This window comes from Apium graveolens, chromosome 3 (genome assembly GCF_009905375.1).
Source record: "Apium graveolens cultivar Ventura chromosome 3, ASM990537v1, whole genome shotgun sequence".
Classification (NCBI taxonomy): domain Eukaryota; kingdom Viridiplantae; phylum Streptophyta; class Magnoliopsida; order Apiales; family Apiaceae; genus Apium; species Apium graveolens.
Window position 1 is genome coordinate 1,806,760 of NC_133649.1, and position 13,491 is coordinate 1,820,250.

The following is a 13,491-nucleotide window of genomic DNA, read 5'->3' on the forward strand; positions in this document are numbered from 1 at the left end:
TGAGAAAAAGTACGTCGTTACCAACATTCCACTTATTAATTTATAAGTTATTTATTCGACTTATAAGTTGGGTCGACAAACAGTCATCGGTAACTACTTACGGGCTTATAAATTGATAAGTAGGTTATAAGTTGTTCGTCAAACAAGCCATGATGTTGTATTTTGTAAGTTGGGACCTTTTTTATTAGCATAATCATGACTAATTAATATACGGAGTAATGCATAACTATAATAATACATTTTAATTATATTTTAAATAATATTAGGTATTCTGATATTTTTTCTCAAATTTTTTACATGACGTGGCATTGCTCTCACATTTAATTTAGACACGACACTTTCTCCGATACACATAAAAAATGCTCCTGTTTTTTACCTGTGTCTTGTGAATGAAAAGTTTTTTTTAAAATGTGATTCAACCGGGTCTATGAGTCTAAAAATAGTTATATTTTCTGAAATTTCAGCATAGTGCAAGTAAAATATCTTAATATAAGCAACTTCATAGTCTTTTTTATAATTAATCACACACGCACATGTTAAGAGTCGAATTTGTGACTTTCGCAATCGCAAGGGGAACATGAACTCAGCCCTTGAACCAACTCCTTAAAAATTTATTAAAATAATTAGTTTACTAAGTTGCGTTTCACAGTGCATTATAAACGTGTTTTAAAATAAGATATATCAATAATAAATTAAAATAATATTATAAATTTTAAATTTTCGATTTCGTGTTTGTTATTCTGAAATTCTGAATTAATAGAGGCTAGGACGTTTGAAGAGATGACCCATCACTTCTTAATGAACAACATAGCTATTAGGAAATCATCATCAAAAATTATTTGTCAACCTATAATTAGCCCGAGAAGATGATTACGGTTTTGGAGAAGAGTCATCGGCTTTTTCTGAACTCTTTTACGATTTTTTTGCAATCGGAACTCTTGATTTTGACTCGGTGCTTAGTAAATCGTCCTTTGCAGTGACCTTATAAAATTAGGGTTTTATAATCTTACACTTGACGGTCATTAGTCTGATTGACCTTTACATGTTTATGATTACATTAAACAACAAAAATTACAAGAAGCCTAAAAACATAACAATAATTTTAAATTACAGAACAGGAGTACCGAAAATGAACTATAACACCAGACCCCTTGAATTTGCAAGCTCGAACACAAATCAATAAATATAAGTATTAGTATATTCATAACTTCAATCACACCGGAAAATAAAAAATATTCATAAAACCAATAATTTAATTCAAATTTTAACATTAACACATACACATATACATACAAATATATATGAAAAGATGAAAAGAGTCGGATCTTGTTACAGCGCTCGATATGTATAAACTCTTCTCCAATAATAAACCTCTCGTTTCATAATTTAATACTTTGATCCAATGATTCATGAACATTACTTTATAAATATTTATTGACTTTGTTTTGTAAGATTAATTCTTTTTTCATTTGAAGAGAAAGTTTAAAAAAACATTACTCCCTTTATTAGTAAATCTTTGAAAAGTAAATTAAAATATTTTTTGACTTAAAAAAAATAGAAAGTAGTATATCATTGAAAGGTAAATTAAAATATTTTTGACTTAAAGAGAAAGTTTTAAAAAATATTAATAAGGAATTGTTATTTTCATGCGTTATCATATCTTTGTACGGAATGTAATTGTGAACGGAAGATAATTGAAGAGATATTTTAAGAGAATAATAAGATGGTAATTTGAGTTTAAGAGAATAGGGTAATTCATATTAAGTTAGTAAGTTGATAAAGAAATGTAAGTGAAAAAAGTTTAGAAGAATATGTTAAAAGAGAAATTTTGAGAAAATATTAAGGTGATAAGTTAATTTTTGAAAAAAGAATAAAAAGTTTAGGAAATTATAAGGTACTTATAGTTTTTAGTATTTTAAATTAAAAAAATTGAGAAAATTCGAAAAATGGAATGAAAGATCTAATAGGCGACACGTAAATGTCATCATCTTCTCAAATATATAAGTATATTGATGGATCTTAAAAATTTAGGACATTTTATTGTATCTTAATTTTAACAACATTCCTGTATTTGGTACATTACTATTATATATAAACTCGAATTGTGTATTTAAACTTTAAAAGGGTTGATGAGAGAGAAGTGAATATTTAATCATATAAATAAAGTATATTGATAAAGTATGACCGATGGATCTTAACTTGTTAAGAATTTACTAACACATTATTGGAGTTTAAATTTATCTAACATTCCTTAAAATATTGCTATTAGATTCATTTAATTAAATTACGTTTTGTTTGGAATTGTCGTTAAAATTTATTGTGTTATTAGAAAAAAGTGTTGCAAAAATTGGATGACTACTTGGTAATTTTTTTGATATATATATGTTTTGATGCAAAAAATTAAAAAATAATCATGTTTTTCCCAACTTCTTACCCATCTCAATGTGCCTACGTACCCTTTATATAGGGATCAAGCCTGACGTACTTCTTGGGGAATAAGAATTCTAATGGGTTTATACTTCTTATTCCTAGACCCGGTAGAAACCCATCCTAAATCCATCTTCCGCTAATTTTAGGAATGTCCAACTATGAGGCTCAACCGTAAAGGCCCAAGACTCGTCCGTAATCGTAGGACTTCACGGATAGTGCATCTCCCTGCGCAAGGATAACACTCCGTTACAGCTATCTCCCTTGATTTACGGGCGCAGGTATAACCACGGTTCACCCTAAGTGCCGGACGCATCACTGTCCCCCGAATGAGGATAACCCATCAGATAACATGACATGTGATCCTAAGCTCTTGGGTGCAAAGTGCAGGACGATTCCAAAGTTCTACAACGAGGACACCCGTAGAATACAAGAACCGAGTTCCCAAAGCACACATTAATATTAACCCCGCATCCACAACGAGGACACCCCGTTGAATACAGGAGGAGGCCTTCAATCATCAGGCATACCCCTGGAGGCCTTCAAGTTTTTCACGGACATCCCCCTCCTTGACCGACTCAAGAAAGGAATTATTCAAAAAGTACCTGCAACAAATACGTTAATAGAAATAATCTACATTGCTCTCTTCCAAGCATACTTTTCCTAAATGATCCTCATGAGAGAGCACTCACCAAACACATGACGCGTCCTATATCATTGGGCGCGTCCTCACCTCCATGACGCCTATATCACTTTCCTAATATTTTTCTTTCACTACTTTCCACAATGACAGGACGCGTCTTGAGCAGGACAGGCGCGTCCTCCAGCTTATATTGTCAAAACATCACAATTGTTGAACACATTCACCACGGTGGACGCGTCCACAATATTTGGGCGTGTTCTACCCTAACCATGTGCTCCCAAGCTTCCCTATTATCAAACAATCTTTCATAAAATATCTCCTAAACGTTGGGCGTGTCCTGTGGCAGCACCGAATTTTACTGTAATTAGCCTGCGTTTGACTCGAATCACTTCAATGCCAAATTTTTGGTATAATAATCATTATTGTTAATTTGTTTATTTTTTAATTGATCGTTCATCACGTTACTTCATGTGAACTTTATAAGCATGTAAACGTGTGTTCTAGAGAGTAGTTCATATGTTGTTGTGCGACTACATAAAGTGTTGTCACGTATTTTCATAAATAATTTGTTAATCTCGTATTAGTGTAATGAGTTGATCAGCAGATAAAAGAATTGTTTCTGGTCCAAACTTTCTAGCACAAGTGTGCTCTCTTTTAGTCCGGAAGATCCTCATTTTGGTCATCATTACTTGCCCAATCAGGCCAGGCCGGGCTTTATCCGAACATTTATTTATTTATGTATTAAATAATATATAATATTTTTTATGTCGACCTGTGAATCGTTTAGATACTAAATGAAATAATATTTTAAATTACGAGAGAGAATTGTTTAGATACAGAAACAAAAAAAATATTTTCTATATTACATTAAAATATTCTCAATTACCAACCTAAAACTTTAATGACTTTTATTTACGGTATCAAATCAATAAACCAATGAAATGTACATGGTTTTACGTCTGATAGAAACATATAGTTTATAAATTTTATTAACAATATTGTATATTTTAAATTTTGCATAAAAATTCAAAAGTTTATCCTAGCTTATTGAAATATACGGGGATTTCATCCAAATTTTTACAAAAATAGGAGGTCCGTGGCCTAAACCAAACCAACAGCCTATTTTTTGGATTTTTTGAACTTTTTTTCGAACCGGATCGGATGTTAGATTTTTTAAACATTTCTATATGCAGTAGAGATTGGGGGAGCTAGAATGAGTCTCGGTTATTGCCAAGCGTCAAAAATTATAAAAAAAAATTGGTGTAAAATTTTAAAAATATATAAAATAATTAATTTGGTCCCCAGAGCATTATTTGATCCCCAAAACTCTTTATTAGCTGTCCAGAATTCTGGAAACTTTAATGTAGAATTTGGATTTTTTTGTAAGCACTTGGACTAAAAGCTATGAACTTTTATTTTCCTTCAATAATTTCGAATATTTTGGCTTTTGTTTAAGGAGATATATTTAATCAAAATTTTAAAGGATTTTTAAGAATTTTCAAAATTCATGAGTATTTAATTTATTTAAAATATGAAGTTTATTTTGGATTGTAAAAAATTTATTATAATGTAATTAAATTCAATCTAGATTTTAAAAAAAATCAAAATCTTGGGGTATTCGGTTTGAATTTTAAAAACTTTATTAAAATCTGATGGTATTCAAAAGTCCATGAATTTTGTTTTATTTGAAAAATTGGTGAATTTTGATGAATTTGCTAGTACTTTTAATATTTTGAAATTTCACCAAAAAAAATGAAAATTTAAATGATTTTTAAAAAAATTACAAAATCAGCAATACTCTTGCAAGATTTTTTTTTCAACTCAGTCAATATTCACGAACAATTAAAATTAACGAAAATCTTTTGAAATTCATGAATTATTATCGATCTTTCAAAATTTCAATTGAATACACCATGTTACTCTCTATGTGTGAGAGTTTATTTTATTTTGATGTTTTTTGGTACTCTTCGTATCTGGAATTATAAATATGCAGGATTTTCATCTACAGTCGATTGCTCAAATCATTTGAATAACAAAATGTACATATTTATATCATTTTACATCTCGAAAAAGGAACGATTCAACAATTAGACATGTTTGTTCAATTTTAATAATACGTAAATGTCGGATATCTTTTTTTTATTACTGAATTGATTAACTTTTCAAAAAAAATTGCATATCAATTAAACCATATTTAATAACACGAAGGGATGATGCAAATGCCATACATATCAAAATTGTTTCATTAATTGATAAGAATATGAATTATTAAAACTAAGAATTAAATTATACTCCCTCCGTCCCGGCCAATTCTTTACGTTTGGTTTGGGCACGGAGACCAAAAAATATATATAAAATAGTGAAAAAGAGAAAGAAAAGTGAGTGAAGTGGTGAGACCTATTGATTTTTAATATATAAAAGAGAGATAATGGAGTAAAAATAGTGTGAAAAGAGAGAAAAAGTGGAAAAGTGGTGGGACCCATTAACTATTTTTGGTATTTTTGGTAAATTTTGAAATGTAAAGAATTGGATGAGACATCCCAAAGGGTAAAATGTAAAGAAATGGTTGGGAAAAAAGGAGTAACGAATTACTCCCTCTGTCCCTCCCATTTATTTACACTTTCCTTTTTTGGATATCCCTTCCAATTGTTTACATTTCAAAATTTTCCAAAATTAGTAAAGTTTTTATAATTTTTAAATTAACTACATCCACTACTTTCCTATTCCAATTGTTTACATTTCAAAATTTTCCAAAAATAGTAAAAATTTTATAATTTTTAAATTAACTACGTCCACTACATATAATATTAATCGGTCCCACTACTTTACTTATTTTATCAACTTTTTTCCACTACTTTATCATTTTTTTTAAACTTCACGCCCCGTAACAGAGGGAGTACAAAAGAAAGTACAAGAGCATCCAAATCCCCCAATAATTGGGCCTACATAAACTCCGACACCGTTGGGATATTTCTCCCTGCAAACTTTCATGCAATCCAAACAATTCATTATTTTTATGACGTTTACACATGATTTTGCTTCTACTCCGTTCATCAAGGCTCCTGCAACGCAGCAGTAGTTGTTCAGCTCGTAAACTTGGGCACGTACTAGAAAAACCGAATTTAAAGAAGTCGGAAGAGTTACCTGAGAAAAAGAGCCACAAGACAGAAAACCAAGTGCTGTAATTTTCCCATCTATGTTTTAAAATTTTATTAATATTTGTATTAATATTTAATCAGTTGAGTTTATGGGTACCAACTACTAACACAATGGTACTGCCAGTATTTATAAGCTGCAAGGGTGGTAATTCTTCAGTTATTTTGAATTTATTGTGGGGCCTGATAGAATTTGAATTATAATATTAACAATATCTATGTTTATAATAATATTATTATTACTACCAACATTATTATTATTATTATGAGATATAATCATAATAAAATCACTTTTAGCTACTAAAACACTTTAAGATTATTGGTCAGATTATTGGTCACTTAACCTGATATCAGAATCGAAAACTCCGGTTATTGAAAGATTTAAATTTGAGTCTCTCGTCTAGACCCTCAATAATTATTAAAAATTTTAATATTAAACTTTAATGGGCCCATGAAAAGATTCTCCAGACCCTTGGCAATTTTTAAAAATTTCAATATTAAACTTTGATGGGCCCAAAAATCAGAAAAGATCTATCCAAATCAAATCAAATCAAACATATCTAATAAATCCGACTTATTTCCTTATCTTTAAAAAATTTATATAATGGGTCAAAATATTAGATGGGATCTCTCAAATAATTAAATTTGGGGTATTTAATAGTAAGCACAAATATTCATCACTCTGATCCAATACAAAATATATCAAAAAATGCAATTTTTTAATGAGAAAACTAAACATCTCAATTAATTTACTTTCAATAATAAAGGAGATGGATTACATTTGATGATAATATTTTATCACAAAATTAAAAGGTAATTATAAATAAATAAATATACTAAAACTATGAATTGCAAATGTAATAACAAATGCAGCCATGTTCGCTAGCGCACATCGATGTAGTGCCATGCCTTCCGTATTTCTGATAGCACAAATTCATGCAACCTTGTCTATCACATTTATTTACGAGTACAATGTCGTAGCAGTAATAATCATTGATAATTTCCTCCGTCGTTGTACCTGCAAAGATATGAAAATAAGTTTCGTAAAAATTAAAAAAATGTTCAATAAATATTTTTTTTTGTGTCGTTTGAATCATTTTTCTTAAGTGTGTCGGTTATAATGAAAATGAGATTTTAACTAAATACGCGTTAGATTCTTGTTCATATTTCTATCAACGAGTTAATATTTCTAGATAAGCAATGCTACGTATTCAAAAAATTTGCCGAAAATGTTTACAAAATTGACACGTGTCATCGATTAATTCGTGGGATTTATATTAATACACGAGAGACCCATTTATGAGTGAATATATAATAACAACTTAACATTCGAGAATGGTTTTAAGAACTGTTTTTGGAACTCTAACATTTCTTATTCGGGATTCAAACGACACTCACAAGACTTGATTCCGTGTAAAAGATCACAAGATGCCGGAAAGATTACCTGAAAAGAGAAGAGCCAGGAGGCAGAAACAAAAGCAATGGAGCTTTGCCATGTATTAATCTTATCGCTCTGAATATTTCATTCCTTTTTTTTGTTTTTATAGATACGCCAGTGAGTATAAGATGAGAACAAATACAATTCTGTAACGGTAAAGTGCTGGTGTTCACTCTAGAGATGCACAAAATGTCCATCGAACCAGGTTTTGACCGAGTCTTAAAAGGTCCGGATTTTGACCAGACCGGGCTTTTTGAAAATGTAAGCTCGTTTGGGCCCTCGAGGCGGGCCTCACCGGGATTTTTTTCGGGCCGAATTGGATCGGACCGGGTTTTTTTACTTATTTAAATCGGATCGAGTTTTATTAAAGATTCTGAAGGCTATAGCAACTAGATCATCATAAAAATGTATTAGTTTGCATGAAATATTTTATGAAAACATTACTTCGTTGAAAATATTTAAATTTGACAAAAAATAAACATGTTTATAGAATAATATGTTTTATCAATGTTATCCAAATATTTATAATGTACTTACTATATCTTTTTTCATTAATCCCGGAATAAAGTATATAAATCATATTTTTAATCACGAATATGTAAATATATATGCGTTTAAAGTATTATTTATACTAGCTAAAAACTCGTGCGATGCACGGATGAACAAATCTTTTTTAATATTATATAATTTTTTTAATATTTATTTTGAATTGAATTTTTTAAATTTGTTCATTAATTTTTTTTATTTTTACCTTTTTAAATAATATGATTTCATGATAATTATATTAATACCCCTATATGTTCATATGTTTTTAAAAATATTATAGCGATTTAATAGTTTTTGGGGAATAAAAAATACAATGTTTATATTGTGTTGGAACTTTAATAAAAATATTATTTTAGAGAGTTTATTATTTAATCAATAAATTATAAGAGTTATTTGAAAAGGACTATAGTACTAATTGAACGATATAGTTTATTGATCATTTTATGTGTGTTTTAAAAATAATAATTATTATGTTTATTTAAAGGTTAATTTTTGGTTCATATCAATAGGATACGAATTATTCTTAATCTGATATTAATTTGATTTATCCCGTATTATTGGCTTACTTTATTTTATTTTAGCCCGATGCCCATTACTACGACCAAATTCAACTAATTAAATTTAGCGTTATTTTAACTTTTTATGTCCGGATTAATAAGATAATTTTGTTTTAGTCCGAATAATTAATATATATATATAATATGATTTTATTTTAGTTGGTTGAATTATATTTTAATTATCTTAGATGACTAATATGTATTATTACGTTTACCCTGGTTCAATAGTATAATTTTTTAGACGGATCAGTGGTATTTATTATTATTTTTCTTAATCCGATGCACATTATATCGATTAAATTCAACTAATTATATTTAGTTTGCTTAAATTTATTTTAGTTCGAAATACTAATTAGAATAATATATACCTAAATATGAATTAGAGTTTTTAATTGATAGAATAAGTTGACTTTAATATCAATTAATAATAATATCGAGTTGGATATGAAATAGAATTTAAATTGATAAATGAAGTTGACTCCAACATCAATAAGAATTGGAATTGCCCAATCGAATAACTGAAGTAATTAAATATAGAATAAATAATTAAGGGTAATTAAGTAAATTCAGCAAGTATCGACTGATCGACTATCAAACTTTTAATGTTTCGTCTATTATAATATAGTATAGATTTATAGTAAATGTAAATTCATAAATATAACAAAATATATTAGAATAATCAGATTTTAACCGAGTTTTTTCGGGTTTTTAATCGGGTCGGGTCAAAGACCTGGTCAGGCCGAAGTCCCTCGCTTTTGGCCGGGCTTTGCCTAAAAATATAGAGCACATTAAGACCCTAAGCCCGGGCCGGGCTTGACCGAATTTTGACCGGATCAGGCCGAGTCAGGCCCAAGTTTTTTGTGAATCTCTGGTTCAGTCAAATAGTCCAAGCCCATGGGAATATTATTTTATAGTTATTTTATTCCAAAATTGAAAAAAGGAAACTACTACAGGAATGGAAAGAAATCAAAGAAATTTATTGCTGTTATGAAAGTAACATCAGTTTTTGTGCCGAAGAGCGGAACGTACTTTTTACAAAAGAGAAATTTAGGGATCTCAATTTTTTTTTTTCAAATAACGATGTTTCATGTATAAATAGTGCTAGTTTTTTTCGATAATAATGTGAGATCATGTGTGTGTAAATATGTACCCCAAATCAAAATTCGACGTGTGTTATGCTACGTTATTTGAGAAATATATATGAGGAACCTAATATTACTTTGGATTTTTTTAAAAAATACCCAAGTCTAAAAATATTTTTGCAAAAATACTGTCATTTTATTAAAAAATTTGCAAAATTATTTTTTAATTTGCAAAATATGTTTTTTGGCAACTGGAATCAACTGCATGCAACCTTTGACAAGTTTCTGCAACTACATGCAACCTCAAATTAACCAAAAAAACTTTATTCAACTAGTTGCATATCTGGTTAATTTTGGTTAATTCCGTATTTTTGAAAAAAAAAATCAGAAGATAGTAAAATCGCAAAAAAAACTTAGAAAAATCAGTATTTTTGGTAAATTCTCTATTACTTTTTAGAAAAATATTTTTTTCCCTTCAAAACTGTTTTTGAAAAACACAAGTAATCCTATTTTTCAAAAAATTGTTTTCCGGTTTTTACGAAAAATAAAAATTTCCCCTGTCAATTCTTGTAAAAATATTATTTTTAATGTTTTATTTAGAACATGGGCAGATAAAAAATATTATCAAACAAATTTTTTGATTTTTATAACAACACTTTTTGCATCATCCAATTTTCTACCGACAATTCCAAATTGAGGCTAAAAATAGTGTAATAATTAATAAATAGTATAATAACCAAAAATTGATGACAACATTTTTTATTATATTATAAAAAGGATAATTACAAAAATGCCAAAATTAAGATGGACAAATGTAAAAACAAGTGCAGGCCATTTCGTTAGTGCATAATGCCTTGGTGCCTTGGGCAGGGTATTTCTTGATGCACATATTCAAGCAACCTTGATAATTACATTCATATACCCATATACTGTCATCGCAATAATCATTCCTTGTTGATGTAGTGCCTGCAAATACAAAAACTCAAAGTTCTCAAAAAGAATGTCATGTTATATTATTTCATAATTCATATTTATAGATTTCGGAGATCAAAATTATTCGGCTGAGTTTTCGAATTACGATTATCGGTCAATTTTTAAAAATAATAAGTTATTGAGAATCCATCAAACTGGACAATTTTTCTTGACCGGCTTTTGAACGATTTATTGGGGGAAATGTTATTTACAGAGTAAGGTTTTTATTTCCAGAGTAAAAATCGGGTGAAAATATCAAACTGCCCCACCATTCACAATAAACATCACCTGAAAAGATTAAGGCAATGTAATTTGGTAATTTCACACTCTATTGCTCTGTAAACAAAAAAAATGATCTGGAAATAACATTTCCCTTTATCAACGATCTTTGAAATACCGGCCGATTTCTAAAAACATGTATTATTTCGGGAACAGAGCTGTCTTCATAGGATACGAAGAAACAAATTTAATTTTTGTTAAATATATGAAAACATGTCTATAAATATTGAAAAATACGAAAACATTTCCAGATCGTGGATTCAATTCTCGTTCACTCGAGATTTGTTAGAACTATGAGCTTAATTATTAAAAAAGAACAGCAATTGCTGGTCACCAATCAAAACAAGAAGGATCACCTGATAAGCAAAGGGCCAAGAGGCAGAAACAGATGAATTGAAGCTTTGCCATATATATTGTCACTGTGTAATATTGCTTTTTTATGTTTGTGATGTTTGAATTTGTATATGCTAAGAACCGAAAAATCGAGATATATAAGATAGAATTCCCAAAATTTATGTATGACTGGAGTCAAATTGAAAGTATTGTTCTGAATTTTTAAAATCCAGCTGTATTTAATTTGAATTTTTCAAAAACGTATAATGGTAATATTTAATAAAGAAATTCAAAAGTTTTTTTTATCGTAGGATCACGTGAATCATGTTAAACCGCATTTAAGCGACAGACTTGACTCAGCAGACATAATCATAAATTCTCCTCCCGTAAGATTCGAACTCGTGACCAAGAGGATAGTTTTCCCTCTTTAACCAACTGAGTCAATCCCTGAGGACAGTTTTTTTAATATTTGTTTGTACTTAATTTGGATTTTAAAGCGTCAATTTAAACTGGTTTTGTTGAAGTATAGAAAGTTCATCCGAAAATTTCAAAAGCTCATGGACTTTTTTGAAAATAATAAAATGGCCGATTTTCATTAATTTGTAAGTATTTTTTTTAAATCTCGATAAATTTCATGAAATTTTAGAAAATGAATAAAAATACGTATTTAAGAATTGTTTGATTCGAGAGGTTGCGTAAGTGTTTGGTTGAGAAAAATAAATTATGAAACTCATTTCTCAAAATCCAAATATATGGATAAGAGTAATGTTAGAGGTACAAAAAATTATATAAAAATTGTTATAAAATGATATGTCATGACTGATGTGGCAGTATAAAATAATTTTATTGGTGCTTTTAATGTAAATGGAGGGAAGTCTATTTTCATTTAACCAGTAAAAATTTGACACGTGAATATTTTATATTTTATAATTTTTTGGAAACCAGTTTGATACTATGTGAAATTATGAACTCGTACTTGATAATAATCTTTTAAAATCCAATCCATATCACTCCATTAAAATCTTCCTCGAATACAACCCATTTGATCAAGTTTAAATATAGAAATTCAAATCTCAAACCCACAAATATGTTTCCAATGAAGTTCAGATTCTCGATTTTCATTTACTATTAACAATAAATATGTTAGCCTCAAATGTTAATGAATCAGGAAGGCTTAAAGCATTACACAAGATAATCAGATTTTTTAACGCAACATCTCATACAATCAAATCAGATTATTACCAATACATTTGATACTGATATTTTATTTGATTACTCCTGAAAGGGAAAAGGTTGATATAGTACTAAAACTAAAAATCACATTTGTAAAAACAACTGCATTCACTCTGAGCAACGCAGATTCCGATACCGCCTTGCTGGTGTCTGTCAAAGCAAATCTTGTTGCAGTCTGAAAACTTGCAAGCACCGATGGTTATCAAATCGGGACAAACCACGACGCCTCCCACTTCATTCGCCGCCAATGCATCTGCATTATAAAAGAAAGATATTACGTTTTTTTTCTAGTTAAACACACTCACAGACCCGCCTTGTGTTTGACAAGGTTTGGACCCAGGACATCCTGTAAAGGGAACGAGGGAGATATCGAGAAAGGATTACCTGAGACGAAAAGGGCTAGGAGGCAGAAACAGAAGCAATATAGCTTTGCCATCACAAATTGTGTGTGTGTTTGTGCTGTTTCTTTCTTCTTATGTTACTATGTGTTGTATAATGTTAGAATTTTAATCAACAGCCAACTTCTAACTAATTGCTACATATATGTCACCTTTTGACCCCTGAATCAAGGTGGAGCGACACTGTTTCTCCATTCTATTTGATGATGTAACTGAAGACTTCCAAAAGTGTGAAAACATGCCTTCGAAATTGATTCGAAATTGAATGGAAGATGAGTTTCTCAGAGATTATTTAAGGAGATTGCGGAGACCATTTCTATTGACGAGATCATTAATTTATCTTATCTGATCAAAGAAAAGCGCGTGCATCTCAAATAGACCGGTATATTTTCTACTTTTATCAATTTGGCCCCCATGTTAGATTCCTG

At 29.6% G+C, this 13,491-nt stretch overlaps 1 long non-coding RNA gene across 1 annotated transcript; it reads right to left on the bottom strand.

Annotated features, from left to right (window-relative positions):
* Positions 1 to 12,614: 12,614 nt before the first annotated feature.
* On the bottom strand, positions 12,615 to 13,286 carry LOC141710501 (uncharacterized). The gene is made up of 2 exons (XR_012570951.1): positions 13,050 to 13,286; positions 12,615 to 12,918 (listed from the first exon to the last, which is right to left on the bottom strand). It is a non-coding gene; the product is annotated as an uncharacterized LOC141710501 (long non-coding RNA).
* Between the last annotated feature and the right edge of the window lie 205 nt (positions 13,287 to 13,491).